Source organism: Chelonia mydas, chromosome 4, assembly GCF_015237465.2.
Source record: "Chelonia mydas isolate rCheMyd1 chromosome 4, rCheMyd1.pri.v2, whole genome shotgun sequence".
Taxonomy (NCBI): domain Eukaryota; kingdom Metazoa; phylum Chordata; order Testudines; family Cheloniidae; genus Chelonia; species Chelonia mydas.
In genome coordinates, this window is record NC_057852.1 from 117046823 (window position 1) to 117063635 (window position 16813).

Below are 16813 nucleotides of genomic sequence, written 5' to 3' on the forward strand. Positions count from 1 at the left end.
ATGGATGAGAACATCACTTGCTCCTCAAACTCCTTTATCCTTCCTCCCAGATCCATGTAATCCGCAGTGATCCGCTCAAGGTCATTCTTGAGGGCAAAGCTGTCTGAAGCTCTCACAAAATTCTGGAGATACTGGATGCAGTACTACAGTCCTAATAAATTGCCGTCAAACCCTGGACCAGACTAGTAACTGCACCAGAAAGACAAAGAATGGGGCAAACATGTCCCAAAACTTTTTTTGGTGTGGTGACAAATGAGACATCAATTCTGGGTGGTTTTTTTTTAAAGTTATCTGTTGGTTTGTTTTAAACAGCAAATACATAAGGGGGCACCAGAGAGAGGCAAACGTGATTGGGAATTCTGATTAGCTGTAGTTTGGATGAGTGACAGCATGATGCATATAGAACCCTTCCCACAACAACTGGAAATCCAACCAAAGAGGATTGATGATAGATTATAAATCCCTTTGCTCTAACACCACAGAGAGATACTCTAGGTATTTCCACCTAGATGTTTTTTCTTCAGAAGGGCAGGATTTGACCTTGAGAGGATAAGAAGGGTGAGATATAGGGGACAAACCCAAAAAGAATACTTTGAAATGTAGGGGTTTTATTTTTAATAATTCCTGAAAAGACTTAAAAGTAACGGGAACTTGGAAATTCCCCAACCACAAAAAAGGCAAGCCGATAAACAGGACACAGTGAAAGCTCCACAACAGCCATTGGGAACAGTTTCAGCTTTGGTTTTTATTCTGGTAATCTTTTGAGGCATTGAGTACGGAGAGTTTCACACTTTGAAGGTGACCTGTATTTGTTGCATAAATAAGATAACTTCCCTTTATGAGATGAAGGCCCCAAATAGCTAAAAGGGCCGTCAGCCTGGCAGGATCCTTCCACTCCAGTTTTTCACAATGTCACATGATTTTTTTAAACCTTGCATTATGTTATCTTATGATTTTTTCATTGTATTGTATTTTAAATGGTTGTTCAGGGTCCCAAGCATCTCCCCAGGTCTTGGGAGGGTGGGCACTTCGCTGTCATTATTATTATTATTACAGATTTTAAACTTTTATTATATTAGGTTACTCTTACATGGGGGAACGTTGGGAAGGAATCTCTTTTGCCAGCAGTGAGTAGCGCACAGAACAAGACACAAGAGAAGTCCTTTCCTATTTCTGATGATAAAAAATTTAGAAGATCAAAACTAAAGTTCTCCCATTCCTGGGATCCCAACCCAAAATGAAAGTCTTCTTTCCAATGTATAAACATTATAACATATACTATTCTCAGGATGAATTTAGATTTTCTCCCACTTCACCAGTGGCCACTGCTTTTCTCTCACTTCTTTTATGCATGCCAGCTTGACCCTGTTGTGTACAGAAAGATGGTCCTGTGCTGAGGATGCTAGCCTAGGGCTTGAGAGACCTGGGTTTAATTACCAGTTCCATCACAGCCTTTCTTGTGGCAAGTCACTTAACCTTTCTACACCTTATTTCCCCATCTGCAAAAAGAGGATACTACTACCTAGCAACATCCCTGAGGGGTAGAGAAGATAAATAAATTAAATATTGTGAAGTGGCGAGATACTACAGTAACCGGGGCCATAGAAGTATTTTAGACAGATAGAAGGAATCTTGGATATCATTCATTCCCCATCTACTTACTGCCTCTGGAATAGTTCCCTGTAAACCTGACAGCGAAAGCGAGGTTGTGGGCTTCGCTCTTACCTGGATCACCCCCAAACATTCAACATGCCTGACAGTTCGTTCAAGTCCATCACAGTTCCACAGAGTCATGTCAGTGAGCTCCTGTCCCACAGTGATGTTTTAGCATTCAGAGTGAATGCTAGTAATATCAGACCACTGATGGAGCAAGGAGCCAATCTCTAGAGCATCAGGTGTGATAGGGGTTCCATTATACAGTATGCCATAGCTTCACTAAACATCTCTGATTGTTTTACACCCTAAAGAAAATAAAAACAATAAAGATTAGTTTATAATCTGTTGCACTCTGAATGCACCTCTTACCCTTGCTATGTGAGGCATTCAGTAGACTAAAATTTCCTTTTTTGTCTTTAGCATAATTTCTCCAGAGCACAGAATGAAAGATAAAACAAATGGAGATCAACAGATTCACGTTTCTGATCCTGATCCAATAAATGTCAGATTCTGATGCTATATTACTCATGTTGAATAGCACCTTACTGCTCACCAATCTTCTCCAATGTAACTAATAATTTCCCATGTGGAACTATATCAAATTCCTTACTGAAATCCAGGTAAATTAGCTCTACTACATTTCTTTTGTCTAAAAAAAAAAAAAAAAACAGTTCTCAAAGAAGGAGATCAGGTTGGTTTGGCATGATCTACCTTTTGTAAAACCATGTTGTATTTTACCCCAATTACTGTTTACCTCTATATCCTTAACTACTTTCTCTTTCAAATTTTGTTCCAAGGCCTTGCATACAACTGAGGTCAAACTAACAGGCCTGTAGTTTCCCGGATCGCTTTCTCTCCCCTCCCCCCTTCTTAAAAATAGGAACTATATTAGCAATTCTCCAGTCATAGGGTATGACCCCCGAGTTTACAGATTCACTAAAAATCCTTGCTATTGGGGTTGCAATTTAATGTGCCAGTTTCTTCAATATTCTTGGAGAGAAAGTCTGGACAGCAGTTTTGCTTCAAGCAGAGATGCAAAATATTTTAAAAAGAAAACAATAAGTAGCGAGTAGTAAAATTACATATGAATATTCTAGGCATGGAAGTATAATAAGATGGAGAAAGGGATGTGTTGTACACAAATTGAGCAATATGTCTGCCCAACACTTCATATATTCCTATAAATAATAATAAATTTCAATTGTACCCTGGTAGTTATGTCAAAGGCCCAGAAAAGAAAATAAAGACAATAAGATCTATATTCTAGAATGGTGCAAATGATCTGCTCATATAGCCATAAATAAGGGGTGGGCCCATACCATGAAGTGCCAAACCAGACATGTTTTTCCCCCAAGCTCAGGGGTGTTGGGATCCAGTGTTTTGGTTTGCCCCTGTCTCTAATGCAAACATGCACACACTGAAATTGTAAGAAGACTTAACTACTTAGAAACCGAGACATTATGAAAATAATTCTGATGGCATCCTAAATTGAAACAGGACAATATTATATATTAGTGTTTCTAAATAGATTTCTTAAAACCACTGCAGAAACAAAGAAAAAGGAAGATAAGTATTCTAATTGTTATAGCAACTTTGTTCACAGACACAGCTGAATATTTTATGGGGGAGGGGGAAATATAGGGTATGCTGATATTCCTAAATTATCTCAACACAATGGAACTAGTCCAGGCTTGGAGCTATACACGGTTCTACTCATTAACCTCATGATTTTTGTTCATGTTGAGATTTATGCCGAGACACTATTTTCTAAGCAGTTATTCTATCTGCTCTCCCATTGACAGTGGTAAAATGGTCCAAACGCTCTTGGAGTTTCAACGTGTACATAGAATGTGTTACTGAAAACAAAAATAATTGGATTAAAAATGTCAAACCATGATTAAACAAACGTGAGTGTTTCCAAAATAAGAACAAAGGTGTGTGTGCGTACATACATATACTGTATGTTTACTAGTGTACAGCAAGGATAGAGGGCCTGACCCAAACCCCGCAAAGCTATTAACCTCACTGGACATACAACTGGGGCAATATACAGTGTGTAATATCCTGTGTGGTCTTCAAAGAAGGAATAAGTAATAGACTGCGTTTGAGAAAATACACAAATTTCATACAAAGTGATTACATAAAAAACAGCTCCACTGTTTTATTTCAGAAGCCTATTATTTGTATGAGAAACAAATTACTTTAAAACAGATATTAAAATATCATTTTCATTATTTCCTCATTCTACCAGTTTATTTTAATGATTTTGTGATAAAAATGATGCATTCAATGACAGAGGATATATCTGAGAGGCTCCCTTAACCCCACAGGACAGAGTAAAAGCTATTCCAGGGCTCCCTGTGCACTAACAAGTTGACTGAATGGCATATGTTTGTAGAATCACTCAAGTGAGGAGTCTAGTCAACCTTACCACCTCGTCTCACCAGATATGGGGTGAAATCCTGGCTCCATTTTTCAATGGGGGGGGGGGATTTTTGCCTCTCACTTCAGCGGGGTCAGGATTATACCCGTGGAAACTTCAAGACATTTTGCCCCTAAATCAGAAATTTCTTTTCAATAGAAGAACACAGAATGGGGGACCCGCTGAGCTGAAAAGGGCTCCCTTCCATCTAAAGTAGTGGTTCTCAACCAGGGGTCCAGGGCTTCCAGAGGGGCCATGAGCAGGTTTCAGGGGTTCGCCAAGCAGGACCAGTGTTTGACTCGCCGGGGCCCAGGGCAGAAAGCCTAAGCCCTGCTGAGCACGGCTGAAGCCCGGGGCCCTGAGCCTGCCACCTGCGGCTGAAGCATAAGCCTGAGCATTTTAGCTTCCTAGGGCTCCCTGTGGCATGGGGCCCTGGGCAATTGCCCTGCTTGCTACCCCTTAACGCCATCCCTGGCTTTTATATGTACAAAACAGTTGTTGTGGGACAGGTGGGCGTGGAGCTTTTATAGCATTTGGGGGCCTCAGAAAGAAAAAGGTTGAGAACCCGTGATCTAGAGCACAAATGCGGACTCATCAGCCCTTCCAGTTCCAAGGCAGTTTTGCCTGTCACCTTCATCATGTCATCAGGAGGAGGAGTATGGCTTTGGATGACAGCCCAGGCTCATGCTCTTACAGGATTTAACGGATGTAAACACACAGTCAGACAGCAGAAGGAATGGCATTTGCGAACCAGGTGGGCAAGTGACTTTTTTTTTGTTTGTTTTGTGTTTAAAATACAGCTGGTTTCTAGAGTTCTGCAAGCTGCAAACTTTGCTGTTTATTCTTCTGCTATAAAATAGTCATTGCACCTGCTCAGAGCAATAACAGGGATATGTGTACACAGCAAATAAATATAGTCAAGGACAGGCTATCCCAAGTCTGTGTCCATTCATTTCTCTCGCAGCAAAGAAATAAATGGGCTACTGATGTCCAAATATTCCTGAGTACTCAGAAGCCATGACAATTGGTGTCAAACTGGACAAATATTTCCAGCAGGAAAAATTTAAATTGGTAAAGTTTTGAGGTTCTTACTTGAAAATGAGATGAAAATATAGCTGCCTACTAGCAGAAATTAAAGCTGGTATGGAAATTTCATAAGAGGAATTAAGAGACGGCCTGGAAACTGGCCAAAAAGAGATCAAAGCAGCTTTAGCAGCATGAAACGAGGAATCAGCAACACACAAAAGAGGACTTCAAGGCAGAGATCCACATTAGGTTAGGCACAAACCTGCAGTTTGGGTACAAGGTTAAACAAGCCACGGCTAACACGAATATGTTCTTGTGAGACTTTGGCCCCAAATGACAGGAATTTCAAAAGAGTCAGTTTTATATGATTTTCACCATCCTTGTCATAGCTGAAATAGAAATATTTTGGATCCAGCCCAGACCAAGAACTATAGGAGTGGACTTGAATCCAGGAAATTGAATTTAATTCCCTTCCCCAACCTCAGAGGATTATTGAATTTGAAGTTCTGATTCAGGGACATCTTTAGTTGAATGTCAACAATAATTGCTGGAATTAAATGCGGAATTCAAAGGAATTACATAGACGTAGAATCATAGAATATCAGGGTTGGAAGGGACCTCAGGTCAATATTGGTACAAATATGAGACGCATTAGATCCAGACCACCTAAAAATACTGGGAAGAAGAGGTTCAAATATTGAATCAAAGTGATTACACACACATGGAAACTAATGGCAGCAAGTGGCTTTAGAAGGAAGATATGGTGGAAGATTTAAAAAGTATAATTCTCCGGGGGTACAGGCAAGGTGAGCATGCAGAGTTTCTCCAGTGCTGTTCAGTACACTTCAAAGGTGGAGCAACAAAAAGGACAGAAACAAAAGAAAATCAGGATTTCTTCTTCTAATCCAACTAAGAAATAGGTTGCATTACATTGGTGCAACACAACATTGATAGTACAGGATGCCAGCTTCACCAAGAGGTGCCTTGTTTGTCAATTACAGAGATAAGGGGCTCTACTAGCAAAATTAATCTGACGTTGAACCTTCACCCAGTCCCTTGGACTCACCCATAATTCTAGTTAAAGAAAAAAACATGGTGGGTCGGAGTGTCAAAAGCACTCTGTGTTGGCCTAACACTGCTCCAGTTGAAGTCAGTGGGGGAGTCCCAGCCCTCTGTGTGTACGCAGAGTCACTTAAAAGTTTAAAGGATTTATTTGCCATGAACAGATGATTGATTGATTGGATGCAATAGCTGGTTTTTCACAATGGATCTGAAAAGTGGATGTCAGTGAGAAGAAGTGGATCCAGAAGACAAAAGACAACAGCAGCAGGAAGGACCAAGGGCTTTGGTAATTGAAAGCTGCTAAGATAGCTGCATGAAAATCTTTTTTGAAAGATGGTGAAACATTAATAGCTTTTCATCACTGTCATGGTCAGAGTGTGTGAGCAGATTTAATATTTGGACTGGTGTTATTATGGGAGTTATGTAAGGCTGATTTAAAAATCATACCTTGCATCTACAATCTTCTAACAGCTCATAAAAACAAGTACTGCGAGGCATTCTCCTGACAGCTTCTTTGCTACCCCTGGGTGACATTGTGGTTCATGCTAAATCTTCTGAATGGGAACTAATGTTCTGTGATAAGCTCAAGAATACTGAAGTGAAATTGAACACAAAGCAATGTGAGCTATTTCAGAAGCAGATAGCCTACATGTCATACAATCTGCACAGAAGAAATTTGCACTGACAAATCACAACTGAAACAATCAAAGTCTGGCCAACTTCCCGAACAATTACAGATGCACAGCGCTTTCTAATGCACTGCTCCTACCACAAAAAGAAGGTATTGGGCTTGATGCAGGAATTATTGAGTGAAAAATCTATTGCCTAAAATTCATTTTTAGGCTCAACAATACAGAAAAACTACTAGTAACTAGTAAAGTGCAAACGTAACCTTTTTGAATGGTCAGATTGTAATCTGGTGCTGGCAGAGTGAGAGAGGCATTTATGACTGCTCCAGTGTTGGTTTACCCTTCTTGGGGCGCGGGGGGGGGGGGGGGGGTGTTAAATCCCTTTCCTACTACACAGGTACTACAGATGTACCTGCTCACAGATTATCAGTGGTTTTGTTGCAAGTGCAAGAAATAGAAATAGAGGTAGGAACAGAGCTGGAACATTGCGACAGTAAATTCTGCAGAGAGATTTATTTAACCAGGAAGGCACTTTGGGCAATAATAAAATCCATTAACAATCTCTATTATATGTATGGAAGGATAAATATGCACACGTAGACCACTGGATTTTTACATAAAAAGTGCCGCTGATACATAGGAACGCCTACTGGCGAATGAAGATTTTGCATGACAACTGTCTGCCTTTTCTTTAACAAAGATACAGCCTAACTATGATTCTCATCTGAAAAGTATAATCGCCAAGCAACAAAGACCCAGCCTCTACAAGTGCCTGAATCTTATAAATTGGTTGGTTTAATTGAATCAAATGTTCTTCTCTGCCATGTGATATGGAAGGCAGCAAACATGCAGGAATGGTGGGCTGATGGAGATCGACTCAAGAAAAAGGTGGATAAATGCTGGTATTTCCTTCCCCCACCCCCACACACACTATCACTACATGTGACAGCAACTCAGGAGTTCAGCTCCATGTAGAAAGGAAGAGGAGTTGATGTAACAGCCATTAAATAAACTGTTCCCCTTTCAGGGCAGCATAGCTGGCAAAGCAAGACACATTGTAAGTTCCAGCTGGCCTGAGCAGCAATAAATTCTCTTCCTGCCCTGTGTAGAATTTGCAGCAGCACCAAGCTGGAGGTATCCACCAAAGCGGGACTAGAGAACAGGGAAGGGAGCACAGAGGCAGATGGAATCTCCATGGTCAGCCAAAGATCTACTGTATTTACTATGCTTTTCTCTGAGTATTAGCTGACTTCCTGACCCCTTCACAGCACTGCTAGTCTCACTTCTCTAAGCAGAAGAGTAGCAAACCTAACAAAGCCTCTGAAATAAATGAATACTTTTTTCTCCTTCCATGGCTTTTTTATGCAGAAGAGGAACTCAGGCTCATGATACATAGCTTGGGACTACATGCAACTTTGACGAGAATCACACTCATGCAACTTAAGGGAAAACTAGGCCCTGAGCAGTTAATTATGTGACACAGATAATTACTTTGAGTAAGGTACAAACAGAGGAAACCGATTAAACATTAAAAATGAAGATTCTTTTTTCTTGCAGTCAATAAGTACAGGCTACCGTTTCCTGTGATCTGGGGAGATCAAATGTGGAAGACAGGTGGTCTCGGGATTATGAGTTGATTAAAGAGCTCAGGAGGGTTGTTGGATTACTAGTTGTGAAGAAATATTAGGATGGCAGGTATATTGCTTATCTTTGAGTTTCTCTCTTTTTGCGACTGTCTATTTCACTGTGTAAATCAAACTCCATACATCCTTTCCTCAGTAAAAACCATGCTTGTTTGGGGTTTGTTTTTAAACTGAAATAGCAACAAAAATAAAGCAAAAATATGCTATGCTCTACAGAATGTTTGTTCAAAGTTTTCAATGAGTGGATCTTTAATGGTGTAAAATCTGAATAAGTGAAATAAAATATGTAATATCCTCTATTATCCTCTAGTAATTATGTGAAAGAGCATGTGTATCTAATTTGAGTTGTCTTCAACTAAGGCAGGAATTGGCCCAGAGTACACAGCAAATCAGGTCAACAATGACTCCCCATAAGAATTTCATCAGAACCACCACAGACAGCTTTGTGTGGGAATTACACCTCGCCCTCTAGTGGCTGGTTCACAGGATATGAGTCCTCTATAGCTACCAGCTAGAGGAGTTACTCCTCTAGTTCAAAGGAAAAAGGCTCATTCATTTTTGCAACGAAGGCCATCGGTTGTCTTCAGTGGTGACCCTTGATGGCAGCTGTTTGTGAAAAAGGCCAGACATTGCTGGTTCTCACTAAAAAAAGCATGTAGCTGAACACTATTCAACTCCCTTTCGAACATTTTCAGAGAGACACACTACCATCAGCTACAAGGATGCTGGTTTGCAGGCTTCTGTGGGGTTTCTAGACAAATTCAAACACAGAAGGCTTTGTAACTCCGAGTGATGGTTGCTAGACTGCATAGCAAATCAACACAAACCCTAAGTGGCAAGGAAAGAAACAGGTATGTCATTCAGCTCTCCAACCATGCTGCACTGATCAGTTCCCTTGTTCCTCTCTGTCTCAGCTACCTGCATTCCATTACTCACATATCTTCACCCTCATCCTGAGCAACAAAGAGTCTGCCTTGACTTCTGCCTCTGTTAATTGGTTAGTGATTAATACAGAATTGGTGTGGTTTTCATAGTTGCCCTGTACAGTGTTTTGTATTGGAGTGTAAAATTAGTCAGGCATCAGATTGCATAGAATGGTGCAGTTCACAAATGGTAGCTGAGTGATGTTTTTCTGAATGCTTTGAAAAACAATGTTAAAAGGATAATCTATGCTATTCGTGACTGTTCTGAAGTTGGTGGTAATTTTTATGAAGAAATTACAGAATTGAACTCTGAAAATGGCTAATCTTGGCAAAACTCAGGTTGTGTGTCTAATTTAAAACGTTCAAAAGTGCCCTATGCCCTACATGTTATCAGATTGTGTCTGTGCGCACGTGAATGTGTACTTTGGAGTTTGTGGCAAACAGTCATTTTTAAGCTACAGGATTCAAAGAAAAATTTGGAAATTTTTTTGCAATATTTCAGAAAGGGAACATTTTTAATTGTCACCCATGCAGTACTTATTTTACTAAAGAAAATCACATACACTCCATTGTCATCTGAAGAGTTAGTGTGCCACTCTGGAGAAAGAATTCAATCATTAAAATGTGAAATGCAGGAATTTTAGTCCTGTTATATGGGCAAATCTCAATGCAACCTGAACTACGGAATCACTAATGACACCTCTATAATGGCATGTACAATAGAAAAGGTCATAGAGGAGTTTTTAAACTAAGGGCTGGGGGCTGAAGGTACAGAAGTGTGGAGGAGCACACAGTTCAGACAAAGACATCCTTCAGGGAAGGATTTATTACATGGATTCTCAATATCCTAGTAAAAAGAAGTTGATAAAGTACAGGTAGGAACTGAAAAGAAACGGTCATAGAAAAAGTCTCATTCAATTACATCATGTGAAGGCAGACAACTACATATTGACACATTTTATAAGTGCTTTTATTCAAATATTACATCCCAATACTAAGATGGATGAACTTGAGTTCCTGGTAATAAATGAGGATATTGATTGTAGAGGAGGCCTGGCCTCCCTCAGAGGCGGACGCAGAGGGAACACCGCAAGCCACCTGGCGGGCGGAACCAGGAGGGCCATGCCCCACACGGCAGAAGCAGCGGGGCGGGACAGGAAGAGGAAGTATAAAAAGCTGGTTCAGCAGCTCAGTTGGGAGGGAGCTGCTGAGGAAGACAGATGCTTCTTCTGCGCTACCGGAGCAGGAAGCCAAGGAGAACCCCTGCTGCCCCGAGGACTGGCCAAGTTTCTAGAGACCCCTGCCCCTCCTGATGCTGAGGAGCTGCTACCATTACCCTTGGCGGTATATCCCGCGGAGACAGAGGACGACCCCTGGATGCAAGTACACCCACGGGGGAGAGTAGGAAGGAGCACAGGGGAACCAGACTACCGTCTGGCTGTGGTGCCGCCGGAAACACGGTCAGCGTGTTGTGGGTGGATTTCCCCCTAACCCAGTGGCAGACCACTCTGCCACTGTTAGGGCCCTGGGCTGGGATGCGATGGAGTTGGGCAGGCCCACGTCCCCCACCCCTGGGGTGGCAGTACGCCCCCCCCCCCCCCTTAGGATAAGAGGCCTGTGCTCTTCAGTCACCCCTGCTGGAGCCCCATAGACTGTGTTTGGGACTACAGCTCTGCCTGACTGCAGGCCAGAGCCCTGATTACTGCCCCAACCTGCTTGACGTCTGGGCTTATAATTTAGTACCGCTCTGTCTTAACCACCTGCCAGAGCCCAGACTGTTTGCAGCCCCTCCCTGCTTGAAGCCTGGGGCCCACTGATTACCACTAATTCCCCCTTTCTTTGTTTCGAGCGTACTCTAGCAGACCAGACTGCGAGGAGGCATGGCCTCCCTCAGAGGTGGACACAGAGAGACAGCCACCCCTGCTGACATTGATATAACAAGCATCACAAACTTGGTTGAACAATGATAATCAATGGGGCATGGTAACACTAGGGTACAAAATATACAGGAATGACAGAGTAGGTCAGGGGAGTGGCATTATATTTGAAAGAAAGCATAGAGTCAAATACAATAAAAATCTTAAATGAATCAAACTGTACCACAGAATCTCTATGGATAGAAATCCCATGCTTTAATAACAGTAGGAATATATTACCAATCACCTGACCAGAAGCGTGACTGATTATGAAATGCTCAGGGAGACTAGAGAGGCTACAAAAACAGACAGACAACTCAATAATGGGGAATTTCAACTCTTCCCATATTGACTGAGTATATGCCACCTCAGGATGTGATTCAGAGATAAAATTTCTAGACACCAGGATCAGCTAGTCTTGGAACCCACAAGGGGAGAGGCAATTCTTGATTTAGTCCTAAGTAGTGCACAGGATCTGGTCCAGGAGGTGACTATAGCTGAACCACTCATTAACAGCAACCATGAGAAAGCTAATTAAACTGAAATTAAAAGGAACAGTCACAAGAGTGAAATGCCTGCAAGCCGCACGGAAGCTTTTTTAAAAACACCATAACTCAAATTAAACGTATACCGCAAATAAAAAGAAATTTAAAAAACAAACAATAAGAGTACCAAAAATATGCCACCAAGGCTAAACAGAGTAAAAGAGACTGGTAGAGGCAAAAATAAAATAAAATCCTTTAAAAAGGAAGGAAGTCAAGGACTCTGGAAGTCAAGCAGTACTAAGCAAAATAGAAAGGAGCATAAATCAGTGTAAAAATATAATTGGGCAGCCCCCCAAAAAATAATTTGAAGAGCAACTAGCAAAAAGACACAAAAATTAACACCAAAGTTATTTTTAAATACATCAGAAGCAAGAAGACTGTCAAACAATGAGTGGGCCCACTGGGCAATCAAGGTGCTAAAGGAGCATTCAAAGGAAATAAGACCATTGTGGACAAGCTAAATGAATTCTATGCATCAGACTTGACTGCAAAGGATGTAAAGGAGATTCCCACACCCAAGCCATTCTTTTTAAGTGACAAATCTGAGGAACTGTCCTAGATTGAAGTGTCAGTAGAGGAGATTTTGGAACAAAATGACAAATTAAACAGTGATAAGTCACCAGGACCAGATGGTATTCACCCAAGAGTTCGCAAGAAACTCAAGTACGAAATTGCAGAACTCTGATATATAACCTTAAATCAGCCTCTGTACCAGATGACTGACAGATAGCTAAAGTAATGCTGATTTAAAAAAAAAAAAAAAAAGAGAGAGACTCCAGAGGGGATTGTGGAGGTTTACAGGCTGGTTAACCTAACTTCACTACCAGATAAATTGGTTGAAACTATAGTAAAGAACAGATTTATTGGTCACATAGATAAACACAATATGTTGGCGATGAGTCAACGCAGCTTTTGCAAAGGGACATCATGCCTCACCAATCTATCAGAATTCTTTGAGGGTGTCAACACACACATGGACAAAGGTTATCCAGTTGATAGATAGGGTGTACTTGGACTTTCAGAAAGAACTCACCAAAGGCTCTTAAGCATTAAAGGTGTGGAGAAAGTGAATAAGGAAATGTTGTTAACCTCTTTACAAGACTACTGAACCAGGAGTCACCCAATGAAGTTAATAGGTAGCAGGTTTAAAGCAAACATAAGGAAGTACTTCTTCACACAATGCACAGTCAACCTGTGGAACTCGTTGGCAGGGGATGTTGTGACGTCCAAAAGTGTAACTGGATTAAAAAAAGAATTAGATAATTTCATGGAGGATAGGTCCATCAATGGCGATTAGCCAAGATGGTCAAGGATGCAACACCATGCTCTGGCTGTCCCTAAGCCTCTGATTGCCAGAAGCTAGGACTGCAGGATTACTCAATAATTGTCCTATTCTGTTCATTCCCTCTGAAGCATTTGGCATCAGCCACTGTCCGAATACTGGGCTAAATGGACCATTGATGTGACCCAGAATGGCCATTTTTATGTTCTTAAATTAACATTTAATTTTAACACTAAAATTGCTGTTTACCTTTCGGAGCCTGAACTGCTAATTCCCCACCCAGTATGCACACATTTCTCAGTTTTCAGTGGGCAAAAATTCATTTTCTGCATATACAAATTCATACTAAACAATCAGAAATAAATCCCTGAGCAAACAATTTTTCCCTGGTAGCTATCTTTGTTAGTATTTGTGAATGAATCAGGAGGTATAAAAGTCTTTTGAAATCATTTCCAATTTTAACAGTTCTAACCATTAACCACATACACCCAGAATAACCACTACCAATATACTTCCAATAGTAGATGTAGCTCATTTACTGCACACGTACATACACATAGTAAGTGAATAATAAACCCTTTAAAAGGAGGTGTTGATGCAGAATTGTGGCTGAGCAAAGGAGATGACAATTTTACACCTGTGGGGGAAGCCCTACCAGTGGGAGCATTTACTCCCAAAAGAAGATAGATTGGGGTATTACCATCTCTGGTACGCGAGCGCAGCTTTAAACTCTGGTCAAGACCAGAGAGGCTGTAGAAGCCACTCTCTGAATGTGTTGAACCAGCATCTCCTCTCAGCTGGCCCCCATCTACTACTTTGTGGGTTAGGTCAGCTGGCTCCAAGCGCCTGGCACAGTAGGGAGAGCAGCAGAGTGGGGATGCTCCTTTCCCAATGGGGTGGTTTAACTGCTGCTGGGAGCTGCACTCTGGATTCCATCAGCAGAATCAAACGAGCTCAATATTTAATGCAAGGAAAAAATAAACTGGCTCATAAACTGAATAGAATATTAGAAACACGGATACAACAATCACTTACCGTATGAACAGTATCTTGCGTTGCTTTCTGTAGTCTTAGGATCCTTAAAGATTAAGTTGCTGAAAACCAGCATATGCAGTTGCCATAATGGGGTCAGCAAACAAAGTTGCTATGAAATACCTGTATTCAGTGAATTTGTCAGTGTCATTAATAATATAATTTGCACTTGTCTACCACTTTTCAGCCTGAGATCTCAGAGCACTTTACAAACAAAATGTAACAAAAGCCCTGTGTGGTAGGTAGCTATTAGACCCAATTTACTGATGGGTCACCAGAGACGGAGGTTGTAAATCCACAAATTAAAAACCTGGGTGTCCTGAAGTTGGATAGTTAAATCCACATTTAGGCAACTTACATAAGTAACCTGTTGTCTCCCTTTCAACACAGGGGAGGACTACAGATCTACAGCAACCATGGCAAAAGGAAGCTTTATCATTTGTTTGCTCATAGTAAAGACATGGAGAAAAGGGAACTAAGACTAATCTCCTCCACAGGAGAAAACCAGCCTAAAGAACTGTTGTGGGGAAGGGATATGTGTTTCGATTAGGTTTTCCACTCTGGCATAAAGGGTCTGGTGTCCCCAACCATAGACAGAAGCCCTCTTACAAGTAGCAATAGAGGTGAGATAAGCCAGGGGGTGAGTTATATGGGCCTGTGGTGCCCGTGCTCCAGGAATATTCAGAGCACGGGGGCCCGGCTTCACCAATGTTCGGGGCCAGGTCTCTCCCCCAGCCCCACCTGCCGCCCCCCGCACACTTGCTCTGGAGTGTCTCCCAGCCCCGCCCTCTGCCCCCGAGTGATTTAAAAGGGCCCAGGAGCCCCCGCTGCCACCACCAGCAGTGCAGCAGGGATAAAGTTGCTTCCTGCCCACCTTCACTCCGCACAGTGCACCACTCCTGGAAGCGGCCAGCACATGCCTGCTGGCCCCTAGAGGGTGTCTCGCACCACCCCGTTCCTGAGAGCTGACAATGCCATTGGAACTGCAGCCAATGGGAGCTGCGGGGGTGGTGCCTGTGGGCAGCAGCATGTGGATAACCCCTGCCCCACCCCAGCCCCAGCCTAGGAGCTGCTGCCAGAGAGGTGTGAAGGTCGCTTTCAGGAGCTGCTTGAGGTAAGCGCCACACCCAAACCCCCTGCCCCAGCCTAGAGCCCACACCCCTCCGCACCCAAACTCCCTCCCCGAGCCTGCACCCCTGCTGCACCCAAACTCCCTCCCAGAGCCTTAGGCAGCTGTGTGTGTGCGCGCAGGGGACTGGACTTAGACCTTTTCTGGGCACCACCAAAAATTATACAAACCTACTGCCCCTGGAGATAAGGGAGGGCTCTGGTTCCTTCCTCATGCTTCTCAACTCTTTTTGGGAGGATGAACTACTCCATTTTCACAACACCACCACTTCCTTCCACAGGAAGCCTAAGCTTTTTTTCAAATAGCTTCCATCACAAGGCCCAGCTCTTGGCACTCCTTTCTGTCTGCATAACAGGCCACCGCTGTCAGCTGCTCTCTTAAGTTTAAACTAGTCAGGCAGTCCCTTCTACATGCTGGGCTTTTCTCCCTGGGTCTCACAAAGGTATTCAACCCCTTCCCGTATCAGCCCAGGTTGGAGTATATGTACTCCAGTCACACTCTCCCAGAGCTACTGAGAGTAATACAAACTCTTTTAATATGACTATGAAACTCCAAATAGAGGCAGGGAACAGATCTGTGGATTAACATGCCATTTCTACATAGTTGCTTTTCCAACCATAACCACACTTCTTGGCCATTTACAGAATGTCAAATTTGTGGCTCATGTTTTAACTTAGTCCTTCCCAAGGCAATGTGGACTTTTGCCTGATTAAAGGCTGCAGAGTTAGAAGTACACAGTATTCTTATCCCTGGAAATCATGCACTCGACAGTGATTAAACAGAAATTGTAAATGCCTAATCCTGGGCTAGAAGACAGAGGTTTCATGCTTGCGCTTTTGAAATTAGATTAGAAAGTTATATTTCTTGCTCTGTTTTTATGGTTTGATTCTGATCAAAATACACAGACCTCAGCAACAGTGAATATTTTTTACTGTCAGCTGCTGCAATTCATATAGCTTCTGGGTAGGATGTGCTCTAGTCATTTTTGCAAGATTCATGATCATGTTTGGCCATATAATTCAAAGAAGGATCAAGTTCTTTGTACATTAATTTTGTTTTCAGGCACTTCAGAAATGTAAGGGAACCTGTAAATGCTTGACCTAAATCCTATCCTCCCAGAGCAACCCCCCCAGGAAAGGGCCATCAGCACTCGGCACATGCAGCTAAGTTCACCCTGCACAATTACTTTTAGAAGTGCACTCGGGTGGCCAGGCGTCCAGTTTTTGACCAGAACGCCCGGTCGAAAAGGGATCCTGGCAGCTCCAGTCAGCACCGCTGACCGGGCCATTAAAAGTACAGTCGGCGGTGCAGCCCTGGCTCCACAAAGCTCCCAGAAGCAGCCAGCATGTCCCCACGGCCCCTAGGCGGAGGGGCAATCAGAGAAGCTCTGCGCTGCTGCCCTCGCCCTCCAGTGCCAGCTCCGCAGCTCCCATTGGCCAGGAACCATGGCCAATGAGAGCTGTGGGGGCCTATGACTAGGAGCCAGACATTCCAGCCGCTTCCGGAGGGAGCCTGTCTTAGCCCTGCTATTCTGCCAACTGAGAGTTG

General features: G+C 42.6%; 1 protein-coding gene and 1 long non-coding RNA gene across 6 annotated transcripts in view; both read right to left on the bottom strand.

The window, feature by feature from the left end:
- Window positions 1–16813, bottom strand: part of PPP2R2C (protein phosphatase 2 regulatory subunit Bgamma) — a 292251-nt gene that overhangs the window by 193193 nt on the left and 82245 nt on the right. The window lies entirely within an intron of this gene.
- On the bottom strand, window positions 4465–10448 carry LOC122465395. Its single transcript, XR_006290207.1, has 3 exons — window positions 10437–10448; window positions 6442–6447; window positions 4465–4619 (listed from the first exon to the last, which is right to left on the bottom strand). It is a non-coding gene; the product is annotated as an uncharacterized LOC122465395 (long non-coding RNA).